Below are 25,937 nucleotides of genomic sequence, written 5' to 3' on the forward strand. Positions count from 1 at the left end.
TACTCATTTTATATGCTGCTGCTGCTGCTGCTGTATCACTTTAGTCGTGTCCGACTCTGTGTGACCCCATAGGCGGCAGCCCACCAGGCTCCCCCATCCCTGGGATTCTCCAGGCAAGAACATTGGAGTGGGTTGCCATTTCCTTCTCCAATGCATGAAAGTGAAAAGTGAAAGTGAAGTCGCTCAGTCGTGTCTGACTCTCCGCAACCCCATGGACTGCAGCCTACCAGGCTCCTCTGTCCATGGGATTTTCCAGGCGAGAGTACTGGAGTGGGGTGCCATTGCCTTCTCTGCATTTTATATGAAACAGAGAAATAAAAATGTTTTTGAAACTTTGAAGTGATAGATACCTACCTTAAAATCCTTGGTGATCCTCATTGCTTTCTTCTTCCCTTCAATCATCAATATCCACAGCAATTTATCTTCTTCCTGAGAGTAAGAAGATGGTATGTATGAAGAGGTACTTTTTCCATCAAAAAACCAAGTTGCTGCTGAAAAAGTTTATCAAACACACGCTTTGTGACTTATCCCTCCAAGTTAACGGTGACTGTGGAAATGCTGGTAACATACAGGCCCACTGTGGGTCACTGTTATAGACCTTCAGCCATACTGTGTTTGGATACAGTCTAATAGTCAACATATAGTTTAATAATTTAGGGTTAGAGTTTTTGAGTTTTTTTCCTAGTAAGATTCAGCTTCTACATTTGTATTTCATTCAAACCCAGGCAGATTATTTATATTCTAGCAAGAAATATTTATTCTTTACCATTGCTAGTTCAGTTCAGTGGCTCAGTCATGTTAAATTCTTTGTGACTCCATGGACTGCAGGACACCAGGCCTCCCTGAACATAATGAACTCCCGGAGATTACTCAAACTCATGATCATTGAATCAGTGAAGGCATCCAGCCATCTTGTCTTTTGTCTTCCCCTTCTCCTCCCGCCTTCAATCTTTCCCAGCATCACGGTCTTTACAAATGATTCAGTTCTTCACATCAGGTGGCCAAAGTACAGAGTTTCAGCTTCAACATCGTCCTTCCAATGAGCATTCAGGACTGATTTCCTTTAGGATGGACTAGCTGGATCTCCTTGTAGTCCAAGGGACTCTCAAGAGTCTTCTTCAACACCATAGTTCAAAAGCATCAATTCTTTGGTGCTCAGTTTTCTATATAATCCAATGTTCACATTAATACATAACTACTGGAAAAACTACAGATTTTACTAGCTGACATTTGTTGGCAAATTTATGTCTCTGCTTTTTAATATGCTGTCTAGGTTGATCATAACTTTTCTTCCAAGGAGCAAGCATCTTTTAATTTCATGGCTTCAGTCACTATCTGCAATGACTTTGAAGCCCAGAAATATAAAGTCTGTCACTGTTTTCATTGTTTCCCCATCTATTTGCCATAAAGTGATGCAACCACATGCCATGATCTAAGTTTTCTGAATGTTGAGTTTTAAGCCAACTTTTTCACTCTCCTCTTTCACTTTCATCAAGAGGCTCCTTAGTTGTTCTTCACTTTCTGGCATAAGGATGGTGTCATTTGCATATCTGAGGTTATTGGTATCTCTCCTGGCAATCTTGGTTCCAGCTTCTGCTTCATCTAGCCCAGTGTTTCTCATGATGTACTCTGCATATAAGTTAAATAAGCAGGGAGACAATATACAGTCTTGGAGTACTTCTTTCCCTATTTAGAATCAGTCTGTTTTTCCATGTCCAGGTCTAACTGTTGCTTCCTGACTTGCATATAGATTTCTCAAGAGGCAGGTCAGGTGGTCTCGTACTTCCATCTCTTTAACAATTTATCATACTTTGTTGTGATACTCACAGTCAAAGGCTTTGGCATAGTCAATAAAGCAGAAGTAGATGATCTGGAATTTTCTTGCTTTTTCCATGATCCAAGGGATGTTGGCAATTTGACTTCTAGTTTCTCCACCTTGTCAAAATCCAGCTTGAATATCTACAAGTTCACATTTCACATACTGTTGAAGCCTGGCTTGGAGAATTTTGAACATTACTTTGCTAGGTTGTGAGATGAGTGCAATTGTGCGGTAGTTTGAGGATTCTCTGGCATAGCCTTTCTTTAGGATTGGAATAAAAACTGAACTTTTCCAGTCCTGTGGCCACTGCAGAGTTTTCCATTTTTGCTGGCATATTGAGTGCAGCACTTTCACAGCATCATCTTTTAGGATTTGAAATAGCTCAACTGGAATTCCATCACCTCCACTAGCTTTGTTCATAGTGATGCTTTCTAAGGCCCACCTCACTTTGCATTCCAGGATGTCTGGCTTTAGGTGACTGATTACACCATTGTGATTATTTGAGTCAAGAAGATCTTTTCTGTATAGCTCTTCTGTGTATTCTTACCACCTCTTCTTAATATCTTCTGATTCTGTTAGGTCCATACAATTTCTGTCCTTTAATGAGCCCATTTTGGCATGAAAATTTCCCTTGGTATATCTAATTTTCTTGAAAAGCTCTCTAGTCTTTCTCATTCTATTGTTTTCCTCTATTTTTTTGCACTGATCACTGAGGAAGGCTTTCTTATCTCTCCTTGTAATTCTTTGGAACTCTGCATTCAAATGGGTATATCTTTCCTTTTCTCCTTTGCTTCTCTTCTTTTCATAGCTATTTGTAATACCTCATCAGACAACCATTTTTCCTTTTTACATTTCTTTTTCTTGGGGATGATTTGGATCCCAGCCTCTTGTACAATGTCAAGAACCTGCATCCATAGATTTTCAGGCACTCTGTCAATCAGATCTAATCCTTTGAATCTATTTGCCACTTCCACTCTATAATTGTAAGGGTTTTGATTTAGATCATACCTGAATGGTCAAGTGGTTTTCCCTACTTTCTTCAAATTAAGTCTGAATTTGGCAATAAGGAGTTCACAATCTGAGCCACAGTCATCTCCCAGTCTTGTTTTTGCTGACTGTATAGAGCTTCTCCATCTTTGGCTGCAAAGAATATAATCAATCTGATTTCAGTGTTGACCATCTGGTGATGTTCATGTGTAGAGTCTTCTCTTGTGTTGGTGGAAGAGGGTGTTTGCTATGACCAGTGCATTTTCTTGGCAAAACTCTATTAGTCGTTTCCCTGCTTCATTTGTACTCCAAGGCCAAATTTGCCTGTTACTCCAGGTATTTCTTGACTTCCTACGTTTGCATTCCAGTCCCCTATAATGAAAAGGACATCTTTTTTTGGGTGTTAGTTCTAAAAGGTCTTGTAAGTCTTCATAGAACCATTCAACTTCATCTTTTTTAGCATTATTGGTTGGGGCATAGACTTGGATTACCACGATATTGAACGGTTTGCCTTGGAAATGAATAAAGATCATTCTATCGTTTTTGAGACTGCATCCAAGTGCTGCCTTTTTGGATTTGTTTGTTGACTATGATGGGTACTTCATTTCTTCTAAGGTATTCATGTCAACGGTAGTAGATATGATTGTCATCTGAGTTAAATTCACCCATTCCAGTCCATTTTAGTTTGCTGATTCCTAAAATGTCAATGTTCACTATTGCCATCTACTGTTTGACCACTTCCAAGTTACCTTGATTCATGGACCTAATATTTCCAGTTCCTATGCAATATTGCTCTTTACAGCATTGGAGTTTATTTCCATTACCAGTCACATCCAGAACTGGATGTTGTTTTTCCTTTGGCTCTGTCTCTTCATTCTTTCTGGAGTTATTTCTCCACTGATCTCCATTAGCATATTGGGTACCTACTGACCTGGGGAGTTCATCTTTCAATGTCCTAACTTTTTGCCTTTTCATATTGTTAATAGGGTTCTCAAGGCAAGAAAACTGAAGTGGTTTGCCATTTCCTTCTCCAGTGGACCACATTTTGCCAGAACTCTCCACCAACCCATCTGTCTTGGGTGGCCCTACACGGCATGGCTCCTAGTTTCACTGAGTTAGTGAAGACTGTGGTCCATGTGATCAGATTGGTTAGTTCTCTGTGATTGTGGTTTTCAGTCTGTCTACCCTCTGAGGGAGAAGGATAAGAGGCTTATGGAAGCTTCCTGATGGGAGAGACTGACTGAGGGGGAAACTGGGTCTTGTTCTGATGGGTGGGGCCATGCTCAGTAAATCTTTTTCCAATTTTCTGTTGACAGGTCAGGCTGTGTTCCCTCCCTGTTATTTACCTGGTGCCAAACTATGGTGGAGGTAATGAAGATGGACCTTCAAAAGGTCCCATGCAGGCACTGCTATACTCAGTGCCCCCGACCCTGCAGCAGCCCACCGCCGAACTTTTCCTCCACCAGGGACTCCTGGACACTCACAGGCAAGTCTGGGTCAGTCTCTTGTGTGGTCACTGCTCCTTTCTTCTGGGTCCTGGTGCACTCAAGGTTTTTTTGTGTGTGTGTGTGTGTCCTCCAAGAGTCTGTTTCCCCAGTCCTGTGTAAGTTCTGGCAGTTCTATGGTGGGGTTAATGGTGACCTCCTCCAAGAGGGCTTATGCCATACCCAGGTCTGCTGCTCCCAGAGCCCCTGCCCCAGCAACAGTCCACTGTTGACCTTTACCTCCACATGAGACACTCAAACATAGTTCTGTCTCAGTCTCTGTGGTGTCTCTAGGTTCTGGTGCACACAAGGTTTGTTTGAGCCCTCTGAGCATCTCTGGCTGGTATGAGGTTTGATTTTAAACGCAATTTTGCCCCTCCTACCATCTTGTTGGGGCTTCTCCTTTACCGTTGGATGTTGGGTATCTTCTCAAAGTCACTCCAGTGCTACACAGCTGCCACTCCAGTGCCTACAGTCTTGCTGGGGCTTCTCTGTCCTTGGATGTGGGGTATCTCCTCACAGTCTCTCCAGCGCTGTGCAGCCGCCACTACTTAAGTCCACTACATCTTTCACAAATGCCTCAAGAAATCATATCATCTGGAAAGTCTAGGTCTGAGACAAACACAGGTGTTAACTTCTGATAACATATGTTTATGGTTAGTGGTCTGCTTTGGCCTGAAGAAAAATGCTCTGTCACTGAATTTTCTTCCACATCCACATGTGTTGATGTGCATCCCTGCAGGTCTAGCATTTCTAAAGAGCTGACACAGATTCCTCAGACCTTCATAACAGGGGATTTTTATCAATTGAAATATATTTGACTTATCGTTTAGTTTCAGTGTCCAACATAGTGATTTCATATAGTTACTATACACTGTTCACCATAAGTCTAGAAATGATCTGTCACTATACAATGTTATTAAGTATTAACTACATTCTGTACGCTATACATTACATCAACCCTGACTTGCTTATAGCTAGTATTTTGCACCTCTTAATCCCCTTTACCTATTTTACCCTAACCCCACAAGCTCCCCTCTGCTGTCCATCTTTTTTCTTGTCTGATTGCTGTGACCAGGACTTCCAATACCATGTTGAATAATAGAGACAACAGTGGATATACTTGTCTTCTGATCTTAGTAGAAAAGATTTTAGCTTTTCAGCACTGTGACTATGTTAGCTGTGGGCTTGTTATATACAGTCTTTACTATGTTGAGTATGTTCCCTCTATACTCACTTTTGTTGAGAGCTTTATCATAAATGGATATTAAACTTTGCCAAATGCTTTTGAAATGATCTATTGAAATGATCATGTGATTTTTGTGTATTTTCTAAATTAGTGTACCATACAGTTTAATTTTTGGATACTTCACCATCCATGTATCCCTGGAATAAATCCCTCTTGATTATGATCATTTTAGTGCATTGTTGAACTCAGTTTTCTAGTTGGGTTCAGAATTTTTGCATTTATCTTTATTGTGGTTATTGGCCTGTAATTTTATTATTTCACAGTTTGCATCTAGTTTTGCTATCAGGGTAATGATGGCTTCCTGGAATGGAGTGCAGAAGTGTTTTTTTCTTCTTCAATTTTTAAAATTTTAGAACAGTTTAAAATGAATAGGTTTTAATTCTTCTTTAAATATTTTCTAGAATTTCCCTGTGAAAATTCTGCCATGCCCTGGACTTGTGTTTGTTGGGAAAATTTTATTACTGATTCAGTTTCATTACTAATGATCAGTCTTGTCCAATTTTCTCTTCCTGAATCCATGTTAGAAAATTATGCTTCCAGGAATTTATCTCTTTTCTTTTAGGTTATGTAATTTGTTTGCATATAATAATTTCTAGTAATCTTATATGATCCTTTGTATTTCTGCAGTGTCAGTTGTAAATTTTCCTCATTCATTTTTGATTTTATTTAGTTGGGTTTTCTCTCTCTTTTTCTTGATGAGTATGACTAAAGGTTTTTCTATTTTGTCTATCTTTTCAAAGAAACAGCTCCTAGTTTCATCAATCTTTTCTATTGCTTTTTTAGTCTGTATGTCATTTACTTTCACTATGATCATGGGACTGTTTTAGTAGTATTTCATAATATTTATCATTTCAATTTTTTAAATTATATTTGGTTTGAATATAGAATGTCAAGGTCTAGGAAGACAAAACAGTTCACTATTGAGAACATCTGGTGATATCATTAAATTTATTTCATTTGCCATTTAATTTACCACTAGATGAATAGAGATAAACGTCATATCATAGGTATTAACACTCTAAAATTCTAGGAGAAATAGGGGTTATACTGCAAATGAAATTTTTCACTGGCATTCACATCAAAGTCATGCTAACAGCATTTAAAAAAAATTATCATCATCAGTGAATGTATCACCCTAAAGGAACATTTTGACAATAGTGAACAGAAAACCAAGTAAGTGGAAGGATACACAATATTTCTGGTGGGAACTTTTCACATTTTAAAGATGTCAATACTGTTAATGCATTCCCTGCCAAAATACCAATAGTGCATGTTCTTTCTCTGATTAAAAAAAAAGGTAAAAATTTATATAAAAATGAAAAAGTTCAAAAATGTCAAAGTCAGTCTTGAAATAGCATAATGATGCACGATTTCTTCTACCAGTTATGAAGAGCTACTAAAAGAAAAACCCTCAAAAAACCTATAGAAACTAAAAGAAGGCAGTAAAGATGCCAAGGTAGCAGACTAGAATAGAACAGAAAAATCTCAAAAGTGAACTCCATGCACAGTTAGCTGAACACATTTCAGTGTAGTGAGAAGATGGTCTTTGCAACTCTTTTGCTTGGGTCAGCTAATTGTACATATGGATAAATTAAATATTAATTTAACACAAAAACATTAATTGTTAACACATTGTATATTAAACTAGGAAAGTAAGTTATTTAAACTTAATAAATTATTTCTCTTGTTATTAGCAAAGATTTTTTAAAATAGAACACAAAAGTGCTAATCATAAAGGAAATATATTGATAAATTTGATAAGATTATAAGCTTGTTATTCAAAAAGAAACCATAAGACAACGAAAAGGTAAATCACACAGTGAGAGACAATATTGTAAATATGTATATATCAAAAAGAAGATTGTATACAGGAAATATATATATATATATATTTATACACACACACACAAAAGAAAAACATGAGTAAGAATTGAGTAGACACTTCCAAATGAAGTATCATGAAATGGCAGATAAATATGTCAAGATTATTTTTAAATTCCCTAATATCATGGAAATAGAAATTTAAACATCTGCATCACTATAGCACATTAGAGGGGTTAAAATGAAAATACAGACAACACTACATTTTGATGAGAAGATGAAAGGATAAACTGACACACATCCTTTAGAAAACCATTTAGCAATAATTAACTCAGACCAAACATTTGCAATAGGACCGTATAAAACAGGGAAAACCACTAGACATTCAGGTATGACCTCAATCAAATCCCTTACGATTATACAGTTGAAGTGACAAATAGATTCAAGGGATTAGATATGATAGACAGAGAGCCTGAAGAACTATGGACAGAGATTCATAACACTGTACAGGAGGCAGTGACCAAAACCATCCCCAAGAAAAAGAAATGCAAAAAGGCAAAATGGTTGTCTTATGAGGTCTTACAAATAGCTGAGAAAAGAAGAGATGTGCAAGCAAAGGAGAAAAGGAAATATATACCTATCTGAATGCAGAGTTCTGAAGAATAGCAAGGAGAGATTAAAAAAAAAAAGCCTTCTTATGAGAACAATGCAAAGAAAGTAAAGAAAACAATAGAATGGGAAAAAGCAGAGATCTCTTCAAGAAAATTAGAGATACCAAGGGGACATTTCATGCAAAGATGGACATAGGAAAAGACAGTAACAGCAAGGACCTAACAGAAGCAGAAGAGATTAAGAAGAGGTGGCAAGAATACACAGAACTGTATAAAAAAAGTGTTGATGACCCAGATAACCACAGTGGTGTGCTCACTCACCTAGAGTCAGACACAACGGAGTGCAAAGTCAAGTGGGCCTTAGCAGCATTATAATGAACAAAGTTAGTGGAGGTGATGGAATTCCAGCTGAGTTATTTAAAATCCTAAAAGATGATGCTGTGAAAGTGCTGCACTCAATATGCCAGCAAATTTGGAAAACTCAGCAGTGGCCACAGGACTAGAAAAGGTCAGTTTTTATTCCAATCCCAAAGAAAGGCAATGCCAAAGAATCCTCAAACTGCCACACAATTGCACTCATTTCACATGCTAGCAAAGTAATGCTCAAAATCCTTCAATTGCTTCATTGACTCCACTAAACCACTAAAGTTGTGACTGTGTGGTTCACAACAAACTGTCAAAAATGTTTAAAGAGATGAGAATACCAGACCACCTTTCCTGCCTCCTGGGAAACCTGTATGCAGGTCAAGAAGCAACAGTTAGAACTGGACATGGGACAATGGACTGATTCCAAATTGGGAAAGGAGTACATCAAGGCTTTATATTGTCACCCTGCTTGTTTAATGTATATGCAAGTGAAAGAGAAGAGTGAAAAAGCTGGCTTAAAACTCAACATTCAGAAATCTAAGATCATGCCATCTGTTCCCAACACTTCATGGCAAAGAGATGGGGAAAAAATGGAAAGAGTGACAGATTTTATTTTCTTGAGCTCCAAAATCACTATGGACCATGTCTGCAGCCATGACGTTAAAAGACACTTGTTCCTTGGAAGAAAAGCTATGACCAACCTAGATAACATATTAAAAAGCAGAGACATCACCTTGCCAACAAAGCTCCTTATATTCAAAGCTGTGGTTTTTCAGTAGTCATGTACGGATGTGAGAGTTGAACCATAAAGAAGGGTGAGCACTGAAGAAATGATGCTTTCAAACTGGTTTTGGAGAAAACTCTTGACAGTCCCTCAGACAGCAAGGAGGTCAAACCAGTCAATCCTAAAGGAAATCAACCCTGAATACTCATTGGGAAGACTGATGCTGAAGCTTCAATACTTTGGCCATCTGACGCAAAGATCTGACTCATTGGAAAAGACCCTGATGCTGGGAAAGAATGAGGATAAGAGGAGAAGGGGATGACACAGGATGAGATGGCTGGATGGTGTCATCAACTCAATGGACACGAGTTTGAACAAACTATGGGAGATACTGAAGGACAGGGAAGCCAGAGTGCTGCAGTCCACAGGGTTGCAAAGAGTTGGACATCACTGAGCAACTAAACAACGACAACAAAACAGCTGCAAACAAAACTGTGTAGTATTTTCGCTTCAAGGGGGAAATACATTCACATGTGCATCAATATTCATGTTGAAGATATTCTTAGTAGCACTAATCCTGAAAGACACTCATCTTTCTAGTGTGTATAGAAGCATACTTCTACTTTATGCAGAAGAAAAATTATGTGTCCACTGACAATTATTTAGATATGTATGCTGCTGCTAAGTCATTTCAGTCGTTTCTGACTCTGTGCGACCCCACAGACGGCAGCCCACGAGGCTCCCCTGTCCCTGGGATTCTCCAGGCAAGAACATTGGAATGGGTTGCCATTTCCTTCTCCAATGCATCAAAGTGAAAAGTGAAAGTGAAGTCATGAAGTCGCTCAGTCGTGTCTGACTCTTAGCGACCCCATGGACTGTAGCCCACCAGGCTCATCCAGCCATGGGATTTTCCAGGCAAGAGTATTGGAGTGGGGTGCCATTGCCTTCTCCAGCTTATTGCTAGGTAATAGTATTAAAACATGATTTTTTTTTTCCCCTGAGTTTTCCTGTACAGTTTGGAGTTTTTACTACATGCTTCAACTTCCCACTGAGTTTTAAGTATCATCCAGGCAAAAAGATGGAAAGGGTATTCTACTCAAATTTATTTATTCTTTATTTATGTAAGTATTACTGCTTAAAGAAGAGTTAACAGTCCTTGGAGTGCACAAGAGATAATACATTAGCATTATGAAAGCCAAAAGTAAGCAGGCAATGTAAAAACGGAAGCTATAAATCAGGTCTTATAAAGGAGCCCTATTTGGCACCCTACGTTATTTGGTCTTGGCATTATCCCACAGAGGATGAAGAGCCACTTAAACAAGAGGAAGATATGCTCAGATTTTCATTTTCTATTATATAGAGAACATTTTGAAGAGCAGATAAAATGGAGGAGTGGCATTAAGAATGAAAGCAGGGAAAACAGGAAACCTACTGCAATCGTCTTAGAAGGAGATAAGGAGGGCATGAACTAGAGCACTGATGTTAAAAATATGGAAATAAGCAGTGAAACTGACACAATTATGTTTGGCTGCATCTGATGAGACAGTCATAAACTTTTGGTGTAAACAATAGGTTATTAACAAAAAATGGGAGGAGGGACCAGAAGACAAAAATAAGTAGTCTGAAAAAAAAAAAGCAAAGATTTATCTTCTTGAAATACAATTTATCACACATCAGCTGACATATGCAGACTTCTCACTGCACATAATGAAAAGTCTGCAAACTACTTAACTTAACACTGAAGCTCTTCCGTGGAAAGACTGACACTTCATCTCCCTCCACTTCACTGACTCATTCTCATTCTCACCCCTGTGCCTTTGCTTAGCCATTTTCCTGCCAGGAATGCCCTTTTCTTCCCTCAATCTCATTTCCCTGCTCTATTCTTCCTCTCTGTCTCACACTTCAAGAAAATACCAATTCTTAGTGTCTTTAACTTATTATTCATCTCTTATATAAAATTAAAAATGATACTGATTTCATAACAAGCTTTCAATGAATGTATCTTCATAATGGATTTTGACTAGCCTAAAGAAGACAGTAAATAACTCACCAGTCCAGCAACACCAAAGGATGAGAGATTCAGAAAGGTACTGAAATATCATTAAATGCCAGAACTTTGTTTTTCCCATACAGTTTTTCTGCCCTCCTCAATTAGGCCAGACTTTCACTACTTCATACTCTCAATGTACCTAATTCTAGCAGCTACTTTTATTTCTTTCTACTGTACTATTTAACTTATACAGACCACACAATCAAAATTTCAATACCTAATGGTCTTGGTTTTAACAAGTCATATCTAAAATAAAAATTGCTTCTGAGGAAGAATCTAGAATAACCCAAGAGAAAAGTAAGTTTTACTACCCGTATATCTACAGCATTACTTTGCTAAAAGGACATTCTTATTTTCTGGTTCTTCATGTATAACTAAAGTATATTCATACAACTTAATATACAGAAACTGAGTAAAATCTATCCAACACAACAAAGTGGATAGGTATCAAATACACAGCATTAAAAGCAGGAAGCCAGTCATAAAGGGATACAGATTATATAATTCCTTTTTTATCAAAAATTAAACAATGAGGAAAATTATTAGGAATTAGGATAATAGTTATACCAGAGGGAACAATGGCTGGAAGGAGAAACACAAGGGACCTTCAAGGGTGTGCTAATGTTCTCTTTATCTGTGTGCTGATTTTACGGGTTTACTCAACATGTAGAAATAGAGATGCAGAATTTTGGTTTCTTAAAACTTTCTCCTGGTATTCTATATACAATAAAATTATGATTGAAAGATAATATAAATGTCTACTGGCTGTTATAAATATATGACTATGATCATAGTCTGTAAAGGGCTTTAAGTGAAACATGCAAAGTAATAATAATCATGGAAAAGCTGTATCAAGTTTTCTGAGTGCTGATATGAAATCTTGAAGTTTAGTAAAAACATTTTAAAATATTGCAAAACAATCTGTTTTCAAATCAAGAAATGAAAAAGTTATAAAATAAGTCTTAAGAAAATAGGAAATAGCAAGGAAAGAGTAAAGAGGAACAGAGTGCTTTCACTTTCTCTGTGTATTTTTTTTAACTTTGTTTTTACTCCCATTTTATTGAGATATGATTCACATACAACTGTATAAGTTTGAGGTGTACATGATTATGCTTTGATTCACATGAATCATGGGATGATTACCCTATAGTGAACATTCATACATAGACTGAAAATTGAAAAAAAAAGTCTCCCTTGTGATGAGACCTCTTAGGATTTACTCCTAACAATATTCACATATAACATCAGTTCAGTTCAGTCATTCAGTTGTGTCTGACTCTTTGAGACTACATGGGCTGCAGCACGCTAGGCCTCCCTGTCCATCACCAACTCCCGGAGTTTACCCAAACTTGTCTCCATTGAGTCGGTGATGCAATCCAACCATCTCATCCTCTGTTGTCCCTTTATCTTCCTTCCTTCCTTCAATCTTTCCCAGCATCAGGGTCCTTTCAAATGAGTCAGCTCTTCACATCAGGTGGCCAGAGTATTGGAGTTTTACCTTCAACATCAGTCCTTCTGATGAACGCTCAGGACTGATTTCCTTTGAAATGGACTGGTTGGATCTCCTTGTAGTACAAGGGACTCTCAAGAGTCTTCTCCAATACCACAGTTCAAAAGCATTAATTCTTCAGCACTCAGCTTCCTTTATAGTCCAACTCTCACATCCATACATGACTACTGGAAAAATCATAGCCTTGACTAGATGGACCTTTCCTGGCAAAGGAGTGTCTCTGCTTTTTAATATGCTGTCTAGGTTGGTCATAACATTTCTTCCAAGGAGTTAGCATCTTTCAATTTCATGGCTGCAATCACTATATATATATATATGTGTGTGTGTGTGTGTGTGTGTGTGTGTGTGTAAAACACATATATATGCAGATGACACCACCCTTATTGCAGAAAGTGAAGAAGAACTAAAGAGCCTCTTGATGACCATGAAAGAGGAAAGTAAAAAAGGTGGCTTAAAACTCAACATTCAGAAAACTAACATCATGGCATCTGTTCTCATCACTTCATGGGAAATAGATGGGGAAACAATGGAAACAGTGGCTGACTTTATATTTTTGGGCTCCAAAATCACTGCAGATGGTGATTGCAGCCATGAAATTAAAAGATGCTTACTCTTTGGAAGGAAAGTTATGACCAACCTAGACAGCATATTAAAAAGCAGAGACATTCCTTTGCTAACAAAGGTCCATCTAGTCAAGGCTATGGTGTTTCCAGTAGTCATGTATGGATGTGAGAGTTGGACTATAAAGAAACCTAAGCACAAAAGAATTGATGCTTTGGAACTGTGGCATTGAAGAAGACTCTTGAGAGTCCCTTGGACTGCAAGGAGATCCAACTAGTCCATCCTAAAGAAGATCAGTCCTGAGTGTTCATTGAAAGGAGTGATGTTGAAGCTGAAACTCCAATACTTTGGCCACCTGATGCGTAGAGCTGACTCACTGGAAAAGACCCGGATGCTGGGGAAGATTGAAGGCAGGAGGAGAAGGAGAAGACAGAGGATGAAATGGTTGGATGGCATCACCGACTCAATGGAGACAAGTTTGGGTAGACTCAGGGAGTTGGTAATGGACAGGGAGGCCTGGCGTGCTGTGGTCCATGGGGTCACAAAGAGTTGGACGTGACTGAACTGAACTGATATATATAACACCATTTATGTCTATATATAACATGCTGCTAAGTCGCTTCAGTCATGTCCGACTCTGTGCGACCCCATAGATGGCAGCCCACCAGGCTCCTCCATCCCTGAGTTTCTCCAGGCAAGAATACTGGAGTTGGTTGCCAGTTCCTCCTCCAATATAAAACATAGAGCATTGTTAATTATCTTTATCAGGTTGTTTGTTATACCCCTCATACTAATTTCTTATAACTGTAAGTTTGTGCCTTTTCACTGCATTCTATCCTCTCTTCCCTCTTCCTCTGGTACTCACAAATCTGATCTCTGTGAATGGTTTATTTGTTTCTGATACATAATTGACCTAAAACATTTTGTTATTTCTTGGTATATAACAAAATGATATATTTCCGTATATCATCAAATGATCAACAAGGTAAGTCTAGTTACCATCTTTTATTATACAAAGTTATTACAGTATTGTTGATTATATTCCACATTGTACATTTGTATTACACATTGTACACTTAATATCCAGGACACATGTATTTTGTAACTGGAAGTTTGTACCTCTTAATCTCCTTCATCTAGCTCTTTATTTTTTCCTTTAATAATTAAAACATATAAAACAAATATGACATAGTTTAAAACTGGCTATATCTAAGGAATGAGTTTATGGATACCTTTTTAAATATTTTTTTTCTTTTTTAATGTTCTTTATTCACTCTCATTTTTTATTACCTTTTTTTCTTTTTGGCCCAACAGTAAGGCATGTGGGATCTTAGTTTTCCGGCCAAGGATCAAACTGTGTCCCCTGCAGTGGAAGCACTGAGTCCTAACTACTAAACCTCCATGGTATTCTCTTAGTATTTTTTCTTGTACGTCTTTGAAATGTTTTAATAAATTTTTAGGTGAATAAAAATGTAAATCTGGCTTAGTACTCTACTATAAATCACAAACATCTCTGCTGCATTTTTCTGCCATTTAATCAAACAACAAAGACTTTTCTCCACTAAAATATTTTAATACAGAAATTTGTACCCCTTATAATCACAAAGCTTTAAATATATATAGACATCACAGAATGACAAATATTTTTAAATGATCACAGGAGTCAGGGAAACATGGTTACTTTGGGGACAGTGATGGCTCATAAACTGTACTTATTTTTTAAATATCTCTGAAGGTACAGTTAACTGGATGTGTTTTTCACCTAGAGCTAAACCTTTGCTCCCTACACCAAGATCAAAACCTTAATGTGCTTTCTGTCTTATGTAACTAAGTTCTATTTTCTCCTGAAAGCAGCTTATGCAACTTGGAATTAAAAGTGCCTTGGAACTTTTCAAAACATAAAATTTGAAGCTATATTTATCCTCCAACAATAACTTTGAATAAAATGTGTCTTTGACCTGAAATGACTGAATAACTCTGATGTAAATTTCCCTATTTCCACTATTTTTCTGTACTGCAGGCTCAACTGTGAACAAGAGCTTGTGTTCTAGCATGCATGTTCAGTCTACTCCAGATTGAAATTGATACAGACATATACAAATGAATACTGCATATGTGCATGTGTGCCCAGATCCATCTCGCTATCGACCTGCACACTATACTTCTAAAACTGAGATTCCTTCAGTTTATTTGGTCATATCTACTTTGAAATGTCTAACAAAATTAAAAGAATGTGGGATTTTAAAATATATTAAAATATGCATTTTATAATATTTTAAGAATTTATTGACTGTGTAGATCACAACAAACTATGGAGAATTTTTCAAGAGATGGGAATACCAGACCACCTGACCTGCCTTCTGAGAAATCTGTATGCAGGTCAAGAAGCAATAGTTAGAACCAGACATGGAACAACAGACTGGTTCCAAATCGGGAAAGGAGTACATCAAGGTTGTATTTTGTCACCCTGCTTATTTAACTTATATGCAAAGTACATCACACAAAATGCCAGGCTGGATGAAGCACAAGCTGGAATCAAAATAGCCGCAAGAAATATCAATAACCTCAGATGCACAGATGATGCCAGCCTTATGGCAGAAAGCAAAGAACTAAAGAACTTGTTAATGAAAGTGAAAGAGGAGAGTTTATAAGTTGGCTTAAAACTCAACATTCAGAAAACTAAGATCATAACATCTGGTCCCATCACATCATGGCAGATGGGGAAACAATGGAAATAGTGGCAGATTTTATTTTCTTGGGCTTCAAAATCACTGCAGATGGTGACTGCAGCCATGAAATTAAAATATGCTTGCTCCTTGGAAGAAAAGCTATGATAAACATAGACAGTATATTAAAAAGCAGAGACATTACTTTGACAAATTGTCCAGCTAGTCCAAGCCATGTTTTTTTTCAATAGTCACATGTGGATGTGAGAGTTGGACTATAAAGAAAGCTGAGTGCCAAAGAATTGATGCTTTTGAACTGTGGTGTTGGACAAGGCTCTTGAGAGTCCCTTGGACTGAAAGTAGATCCAAACAGTTCATCCTAAAGGAAATCAGTCCTGAATATTCATTGGAAGGACTGATGTTAAAGCTGAAACTCCAATACTTTGGCCACCTGATGCAAACAACTGACTCATTAGAAAAGACCCTGATGCTGGGAAAGACTGAAGGCAGAAGGAGAAGGGGTTGACAGAGAATGAGATGGATGGCATCACCAACTTAATGGGCATGAGTTTGAGCAAGCTCTGGGTGTTGGTGATGGACAGGGAAGTCTGGTATTCTACAGTCCGTGGGGTCGCAAAGAGTCGGACATGACTGAGCGACTGAACTGGCTGGCTTACTGATGCTTTCTTTTTTTTTTCTATCTATATTTTATACTTTGTTCAGAATTCCACCCTGTCCATGGTAAAAAAAAAAAAAAAAAGCCAGTAATCACCTAACTCATTTTCTTATTTCAAACTTAACCCAACCAATCCATTATCCACCAGTCTGTCAGATGGATATTTTAAGGAATTATTTAACTATTAGATTAATATATTGTGTCACCAAATAAAGTCCAAAGTTTCTTCCATAATACACAAAATCTGCCACTCATTTACACTCTCATCTTACCTATTCCCTTCTTGCTTAAACATCCAACAATTAAAAAGTGTTTTCTAATTAAACAACTTTATTTTATTCTTTTGTTTCTCTCTTTATGATTCCTACATGAATGACCATGTTCCTTTTTTCCTTAAATTTTATTTTTCATTTTATTTTTAATTTCTCACTTGTTTCTAGAAAGCCTAACCATATTCAATCCTGGTTGTTTTTTTTTTTTTTTTCAAATATATCCTTCTCTCAGCTCAGGCTGCCTCTACTCTCAGCTCCATGGTACCCTACATTTCTATATACTTACTTTTCTCTATCTCCATCATCAGATTATAAACTATTTGAAGGGTAGATAATTTATATATCTCAGCTACTGAATATACAAATAAGAATACACAAATATATGTCTATAGTCAAATACAATATTAAAAATGTTTTACATGTGTGTGTATATAATCGCACATAAATACCTATGTATATGTACATGATTATATACTTTAATATGTTTCAACATTAGTGTGTGATAGTTTTATTACCCGTATAAATGCCACTGAGGAAACCGAGCTCATTAATTTGTCTCTGTTTAGCTATATAATAGAGAGCAGATTTGAACCTAAGAATACTTGAGCTAAATAAGCTAATGCTTATTTCACAATGTTACATGTTTCTAACTGATGTATCAGAATTAAATGAGATGAAGTCATAAGAAAAATGGATCAGTATCATATTTTAAACAAGAAGTTGTTTTTTAACTTTTATCCTCTGAAAGCATTTTCATATCTAAATATATGATTATTACACATTCTAAAAAGATTTAAATGTCATTATGCTTAAATTATTTAAACTGATATATAACTATAGAGTTGGCAGATAAAATCCAAAATCTTAGTGAAAAATAATATAGTTACTAAAGAGTTCAAATATATTATTCAAGCAATACAATTAGATATAAAGATACAGATTATTTCTAAACATTATAGCCATTTTTTAACTTTAAAAACCTTCTATGTAAGATATATACATCCATGAATGAAGCAATTAATTCACATACCCAAAATTATATCAGAGTGACTTTTAAAATATTTATTATTTATGAAGTGAAGTTGCTCAGTGTGTCCCACTGTTTCTGATCCCATGGACTGTAGCCTACCAGGCTCCTCTATCCATAGGATTTTCCAGGAAAGAGTACTGGAGTAGGTTGCCATTGCTTTCTCCAGGGGATCTTCCTGATGCAGGGATGGAACCCAGGTCTCCTGCATTGCAGGCATATGCTTTACCATCTGAGTCACCAGGGAAGCCCCTACTATTTGTAAGAGGAACTAAATTAACTCTTCTTTCCACTGACATCCATTGCCTCATCAGATTTTCTTCCGTATGCATAAAACATAATTTGGTGTCATAAATCTAGAGGCAGCCAAAAAGCAAGCCCACGTATAACATCTTAGTTATGCAAATAGTGCATCTGTTGTGTATAAGGAGGCCAAACACTATTTCCGACTAGACTCAGACATCCATAATACAGTAAAGATAAAATCAATCTAAACCAAATTCTATCAGCAATATCTAAAATGTTAATATATTCATACAATATCATTATGTACAACCTGCTCATGGAGTCACTTCAAATTTCTCAGGATACTTGGATCTTAATCATATTTTCACAATCCAATATCCATTGTTCCCAACAAGGAAAAGTTTTCTTTGCATTTCAATTAGTATAATTATTCTTTCTCAAAATATTTTAAATTATCATATTAACAATTTCTTCCCAGTAGTCAACTACAACAGGAGGTTAGAGCAAGGGTAGAGTAACGTGACATTTGTCTTAAATTTAAATGTTCTATAGAATTATTTTCTCTATATAAGGAAATACTGCTTGTGCCCTCATACTTTTAACTGCATTAATATTAAAAGTGAAAGTGAAATCACTCAGTCGTGTTCGGCTCTTTGCGACCCCATGGACTGTAGCCTACCAGACTCCTCTGTCTATGGGATTTTCCAGGCAACAGTACTGGAGTGGATTGCCATTTCCTTCTCCAGGAGATCATCCCGACCCAGGGATCGAACCCGGGTCTCCTGCATTTTAGACAGACGCTTTACCGTCTGAGCCACCAGGGAAGTCTACTTAATAAAAAGCATTAATAATATGTATGTCTTAAATATAAATAATACTTTATAGCTTTAGAAACACATTCACATAGCTTATTAAAAAGTCTGGCTCCAGGCCCAAGTTCTGTGTGTGATCTTTTGATCCTGACCACAGGTGAGCACACGGCTTTACCTGCCAAGTCTAACAGGAGACAGTGGCCCTCCGTGCACCACACTGAGTGCACAGCCAGTGTGTCAGTTTTCTGAAGAGAGATGTAAACACAGGCCCACTGGTCCCTTCAGAGTTCCTCCCTCCCCTCCAGCCATGCTCCAGGCCTGCCTCTATTCCCGGCCCAAGTGCCTTCAGTCAGAGGCCTCCCAGTGAAGGGGATGCAAGTTTAGGGTGAAGCACTTTTCAGGAGTTCCTGTTGACAACTCCTTTCAGGGGTGCAGAGTTTGACTAACATAATTCTCCACTCAGTACTTTTCTACTCCTACCCCTTCCCTCGCTCTAACCACCAAGCTCCCTGGGTACCTAAAACGTCGGGAGACTTTCATTCAAGGCTCCTTGGCTATGAGAGGATTACGCCACTTGTGCTGTGTCATCAGACTGACACTTCCTGATACTAATCCAGGGGAAAATGCAACATTCCTGCCTCCTATTTTGCCTTCCTGCCTACAAGGTTGTAGTAAATGAATGAGGTCTTGGTTCTTATTTTCACTTTGGTTCCTTCTCCTAATTGACCACCTCTACACCTAGCAGCTCAAAACCAAAACTTAGGTTTTCTTACAACCACTCTGTGAAGAGTTGACCAACTGTTAAGTCACATATATCACAGTGAACAATGCAAAGAAATAGAGGAAAACAAATAGAATAAGAAAGACTAGAGACCTCCAAGAAAATGACAGGCACCAAGGGAATATTTCATGCAAAGAAGGGCACAATAAAGGACAGAAACAATATTAACCTAATATAAACAGAAGATATTAAGAGCTTACCAGAATACACAGAGAAACTGTACAAAAAAAGTCTTAATGACCCTGATAACCATGATGATATGATCACTCACCTAGAGCCAGATAGCCTGGAGTGTGAAATCAAGTGGACCTTATGAAGCATTATTATAAACAAGGCTAGTGGAGGTGATGGAATTCCAGTGAGCTATTTCATATCCTAAAGGATGATGCTGTCAAAGTGCTTCACTCAATACACCAGCAAACTTGGAAAACTCAGCAGTGGCCACAGGACTGGAAAAGGTCAATTTTCATTCCAATCCCAAAGGAGGGCAATGCCAAAGAATGTTCAACCTAATGTACAATTGTGCTCACTTCACTCACTTCACATGCTAGCTCAAAATCCTTCAATCTTGGCTTCAACAGCATGTGAACCAAGAACTTCCCGATGTACAAGCTATATTTAGAAAAGGCAGAAGAACCAGAGATCAAATTGCCAACATCCGTTGGCTCCTAGAAAAAGCAAGAGAGTTCCAGAGAAATATCTACTTCTGAATCATCGACTACACTAAAGCCTCTGACTGTGTGGATAACAACAAACTAAGGAAAATTCTTCAAGAGATGGGGCTAACAGACCAACTTACCTGCCTTCTGAGAAATCTGTATGCAGGTCAAGAAGCAACATGGAACAACAGATGGAACCAGACATGAAACAACACAACAGACTGGTTCTAAACTGGGAAAGGAGTGTGTCAAGGCTATATACTGTCACCCTCTTTTTTAACTGAAATGCAGAATACATCATTCAAAATTCCAGGTTGGATGAAGCACAGGTTGGAATAAAGATTTCTTGGAATCAAGATTTTCTCAGATATGCAGATGACAACACCCTAATGGCAGAAAGTAAAGAGGAGCTAAAAGAGCCTCTTGATGAAGGTTAAAGAACAGAGTGGAAAAGCTTGTTTAAAACTCATTATTAAAAACAATAATATTCATTGATGAGCTCTAGTAAGTTTCTGGTGGAGTCTTTAGGGTTTTCCATGTAGAGGATCATGTCATCTGCAAACAGTGAGAGTTTTACTTCTTCTTTTCCAATTTGGATTCCTTTTATTTCTTTTTCTGCTCTGATTGCTGTGGCCAAAACTTCCAGAACTATGCTGAATAGTAGCGGTGAAAGTGGACACCCTTGTCTTGTTCCTGACTTTAGGGGAAATGCTTTCAATTTTTCACCATTGAGGATAATGTTTGCTGTGGGTTTGTCATAGATAGCTTTGATTATGTTGAGATATGTTCCTTCTATTCCTGCTTTCTGGAGAGTTTTTATCATAAATGGATGTTGAATTTTGTCAAAGGCCTTCTATGCATCTATTGAGATAATCATATGGTTTTTATTTTTCAATTTGTTAATGTGGTGAATTACATTGATTGATTTGCGGATATTGAAGAATCCTTGCATCCCTGGGATAAAGCCCACTTGGTCATGGTGTATGATCTTTTTAATGTGTTGTTGGATTCTGATTGCTAGAATTTTGTTGAGGATTTTTGCATCTATGTTCATCAGAGATATTGGCCTGTAGTTTTCTTTTTTTGTGACATCTTTGTCAGGTTTTGGTATTAGGGTGATGGTGGCCTCATAGAATGAGTTTGGAAGTTTACCTTCCTCTGCAATTTTCTGGAAGAGTTTGAGTAGGATAGGTGTTAGCTCTTCTCGAAATTTTTGGTAGAATTCAGCTGTGAAGCCATCTGGACCTGGGCTTTTGTTTGCTGGAAGATTTCTGATTACCGTATCAATTTCCGTGCTTGTGATGGGTCTGTTAAGATTTTCGATTTCTTCCTGGTTCAGTTTTGGAAAATTGTACTTTTCTAAGAATTTGTCCATTTCTTCCACGTTGTCCATTTTATTGGCATACAACTGCTGATAGTAGTCTCTTATGATCCTTTGTATTTCTGTGTTGTCTGTTGTGATCTCTCCATTTTCATTTATAATTTTATTGATTTGATTTTTCTCTCTTTGCTTCTTGATGAGTCTGGCTAATGGTTTGTCAATTTTATTTATCCTTTCAAAGAACCAGCTTTTTACCAGAAACTTACTAGAGCTCATCAATTAATATAGTAAAGTTGCAGGATATAAAATCAACACACAGAAATCCCTTGCATTCCTATACACGAATAATGAGAAAGTAGAAAAAGAAATTAAGGAAACAATTCCATTCACCATTGCAACGAAAAGAATAAAATACTTCGGAATATATCTACCTAAAGAAACTAAAGACCTATATATAGAAAACTATAAAACACTGATGAAAGAAATCAAAGAGGACACTAATAGATGGAGAAATATACCATGTTCATGGATTGGAAGAATCAATATAGTGAAAATGAGTATACTACCCAAAGCAATTTACAAATTCAATGCAATCCCTATCAAGCTACCAGCCACATTTTTCACAGAACTAGAACAAATAATTTCAAGATTTGTATGGAAATACAAAAAACCTCGAATAGCCAAAGCAATCTTGAGAAAGAAGAATGGAACTGGAGGAATCAACTTGCCTGACTTCAGGCTCTACTACAAAGCCACAGTCATCAAGACAGTATGGTACTGGCACAAAGACAGACATATAGATCAATGGAACAAAATAGAAAGCCCAGAGATAAGTCCACACACATACGGACACCTTATCTTTGACAAAGGAGGCAAGAATATACAATGGAGTAAAGACAATCTCTTTAACAAGTGGTGCTGGGAAAACTGGTCAACCACTTGTAAAAGAATGAAACTAGATCACTTTCTAACACCGCACACAAAAATAAACTCAAAATGGATTAAAGATCTAAATGTAAGATCAGAAACTATAAAACTCCTAGAGGAGAACATAGGCAAAACACTCTCAGACATAAATCACAGCAGGATCCTCTATGATCCACCTCCCAGAATTCTGGAAATAAAAGCAAAAATAAACAAATGGGATCTAATTAAAATTAAAAGCTTCTGCACAACAAAGGAAAATATAAGCAAGGTGAAAAGACAGCCTTCTGAATGGGAGAAAATAATAGCAAATGAAGCAACTGACAAACAACTAATCTCAAAAATATACAAGCAACTTCTGCAGCTCAACTCCAGAAAAATAAACGACCCAATCAAAAAATGGGCCAAAGAACTAAATAGACATTTCTCCAAAGAAGACATACGGATGGCTAACAAACACATGAAAAGATGCTCAACATCACTCATTATTAGAGAAATGCAAATCAAAACCACAATGAGGTACCACTTCACACCAGTCAGAATGGCTGCGATCCAAAAATCTGCAAGCAATAAATGCTGCAGAGGGTGTGGAGAAAAGGGAACCCTCCTACACTGTTGGTGGGAATGCAAACTAGTACAGCCACTATGGAGAACAGTGTGGAGATTCCTTAAAAAATTGCAAATAGAACTACCTTATGACCCAGCAATCCCACTTCTGGGCATACACACCGAGGAAACCAGAATTGAAAGAGACACATGTACCCCAATGTTCATCGCAGCACTGTTTATAATAGCCAGGACATGGAAACAACCTAGATGTCCATCAGCAGATGAATGGATAAGAAAGCTGTGGAACATATACACAATGGAGTATTACTCAGCCGTTAAAAAGAATTCATTGGAATCAGTTCTGATGAGATGGATGAAACTGGAGCCGATTATACAGAGTGAAGTAAGCCAGAAAGAAAAACACCAATACAGTATACTAACACATATATATGGAATTTAGGAAGATGGCAATGACGACCCTGTATGCAAGACAGGGAAAGAGACACAGATGTGTATAACGGACTTTTGGACTCAGAGGGAGAGGGAGAGGGTGGGATGATTTGGGAGAATGACATTCTAACATGTATACTATCATGTGAATTGAATCGCCAGTCTATGTCTGACGCAGGATGCAGCATGCTTGGGGCTGGTGCATGGGGATGACCCAGAAAGATGTTATGGGGAGGGAGGTGGGAGGGGGGTTCATGTTTGGGAATGCACGTAAGAATTAAAGATTTTAAAATTTAAAAAATAAAAAACTAAAAAAAAAAAAAAAACTAAAAAAAAAAAAAAAACAATAATAAACTAAGACTACAGCACCTAGTCCCAACACTTCATGGCAAATAAATGGGGAAAAAAATTGAAACTAATAACAGACTATTTTCTTGGGCTCCAAATTCACTGCAGATATGACTGTAGCCATGAGATTAAAAGATGCTTGCTCCTAGGAAGAAAACCATGACAAACCTAGACAGTGTATTGAAAAGCAGAGACATTACTCGGCCAACAAAGGTCTGCATATTCAAAGCTATGGTTTTTCCAGCAGTCATGTATGTATATGAGTGTTGGGCCATGAAGATGGCTGATGCAGAAGAATTGATGCTTTTGAACTACGTTGTAAGAGAAGACTCTTGAGAGTCCCTTGGACTGTAAGTAGATCAAACCAGTAAATCCTGAAGGAAATCAATCCTAAATATTCATTTCAAGGACTGATGCTGAAGCTCAGCTCCAATATTTTGGCCACCTGATGTGAAGTGCCGACTCACTGAATGTTAGGTCCATGAATGAGAGTAACGTGGAAATGGTCAACATGAGATGGAAAGAGTGAACACTGACATTTTAAGAATCAGCGAACTAAAATGGACTAGAATGGGTGAATTTAACTCAGAGGACCCTTATGTTTACTACTATGGGCAAGAATCCCTTAAAAGAAATGGAGTAGCCATCAGAGTCAACAAAAGAATCTGAAATGAAGTACTTCAATACTATCTCAAAAACAAGAGAATGATCTCTGTTTGTTTCCAAGGCAAACCATTCAAAATCACGGTAATCCAAGTTTATGTCCCAACCAGTAATGCCCAAGAAGCTGAAGTTATATGGTTCTATGAAGACCTGCAAGACCGTCTAGAACTAACACTCAAAAAAGATGTCCTTTTCATCATAGGGGCTGGAATGCAAAAGTAGGAAGTCAAGAAACAACTGGAGTAATAGGCAAATTTGGCCTTGGAATATGGAATGAAGCAGGGCAAAGGCTAATAGAGTTTTGCCAAGAGAATGCACTGGTCATAGCAAACAACCTCTTCCAACAACACAAGAGAAGACTCCACACATGGACATCACCAGATGGTAAACACCGAAATCAGATTGAGTATATTCTTTGCAGCCAAAGATGGTTAAGCTCTATACAGTCAGCAAAAACAAGACCAGGAGCTGACTATGGCTCATATCATGGACTCCTTATTGCCAAATCCAGACTTAAATTGAAGAAGGTAGGGAAAACCACTAGACATTCAGGTATGATCTAAATCAAGTCCCTTATGATTATACAGTGGAAGTGAGAAATAGATTTAAGGGACTCGATCTGATAGACAGAGTGCCTGATAAATTATGGAATGAGGTTCATGACACTGTATAGGAGACGGGGATCAAGACCATCACCAAGAAAAAGAAATACAAAAATGCAAAATGACTGTCTAAGGAGGCCTTACAAATAGCTGTGAATAGAAGAGAAGCAAAAAGCAAAGGAGAAAAGGAAAGATATACTCATTTGAATGCACAGGTCCAAAGAATAGCAAGGAGAGTTAAGAAAGCCTTCCTCATTGATTGGTGTAAAGAAATAGAGGAAAACAATATAATGGGAAAGTCTGGAGATCTTTTCAAGAAAATTAGAAATACCAAGGGAATATTTCATGCAAAGGTGGGCTCAATAAAGAACAGAAATGGTATGGACCTAACAGGATCAGAAGATATTAAGAAGAGGTGGCAAGAATACACAGAAGAACTGTATAAAACAGATATTCATGACCCAGATAATCACAATGGTGTGATCACTCACCTAGAGCCAAGACATCCTGGAATGTGAAATCAAGTGGGCCTTAGAAAGCATCACTATGAACATAACTAATGGAGGTGATGGAATTCCAGTTGAGCTATTTCAAATCCTAAAAGATGATGCTATGAAACTGCTGCACTCAATATGCCAGCAAATTTGGAAAACTCAGCAGTGGCCACAGGACTGGAAAAGGTCAGTTTTCATTCCAATCCCTAAGAAAGGCAATGCCTAAGAATGCTCAAACTACTGCACATTTGCACTCATCTCACAC

General features: G+C 37.6%; 1 protein-coding gene across 1 annotated transcript in view; it reads right to left on the minus strand.

Moving 5' to 3' along the window:
* Positions 1–354: 354 nt before the first annotated feature.
* Positions 355–25,937, minus strand: part of LOC138442816 (GAS2-like protein 1) — an 89,839-nt gene continuing 64,256 nt past the window's right edge. Inside the window, exon 4 of the mRNA XM_069594990.1 lies at positions 355–429. The gene's annotated coding sequence lies outside the window, so the exon portion shown is untranslated. The remainder of the gene's footprint in view (positions 430–25,937) is intronic.

Source organism: Ovis canadensis, chromosome 6 (assembly GCF_042477335.2).
Source record: "Ovis canadensis isolate MfBH-ARS-UI-01 breed Bighorn chromosome 6, ARS-UI_OviCan_v2, whole genome shotgun sequence".
NCBI classification, from domain to species: Eukaryota; Metazoa; Chordata; class Mammalia; order Artiodactyla; family Bovidae; genus Ovis; species Ovis canadensis.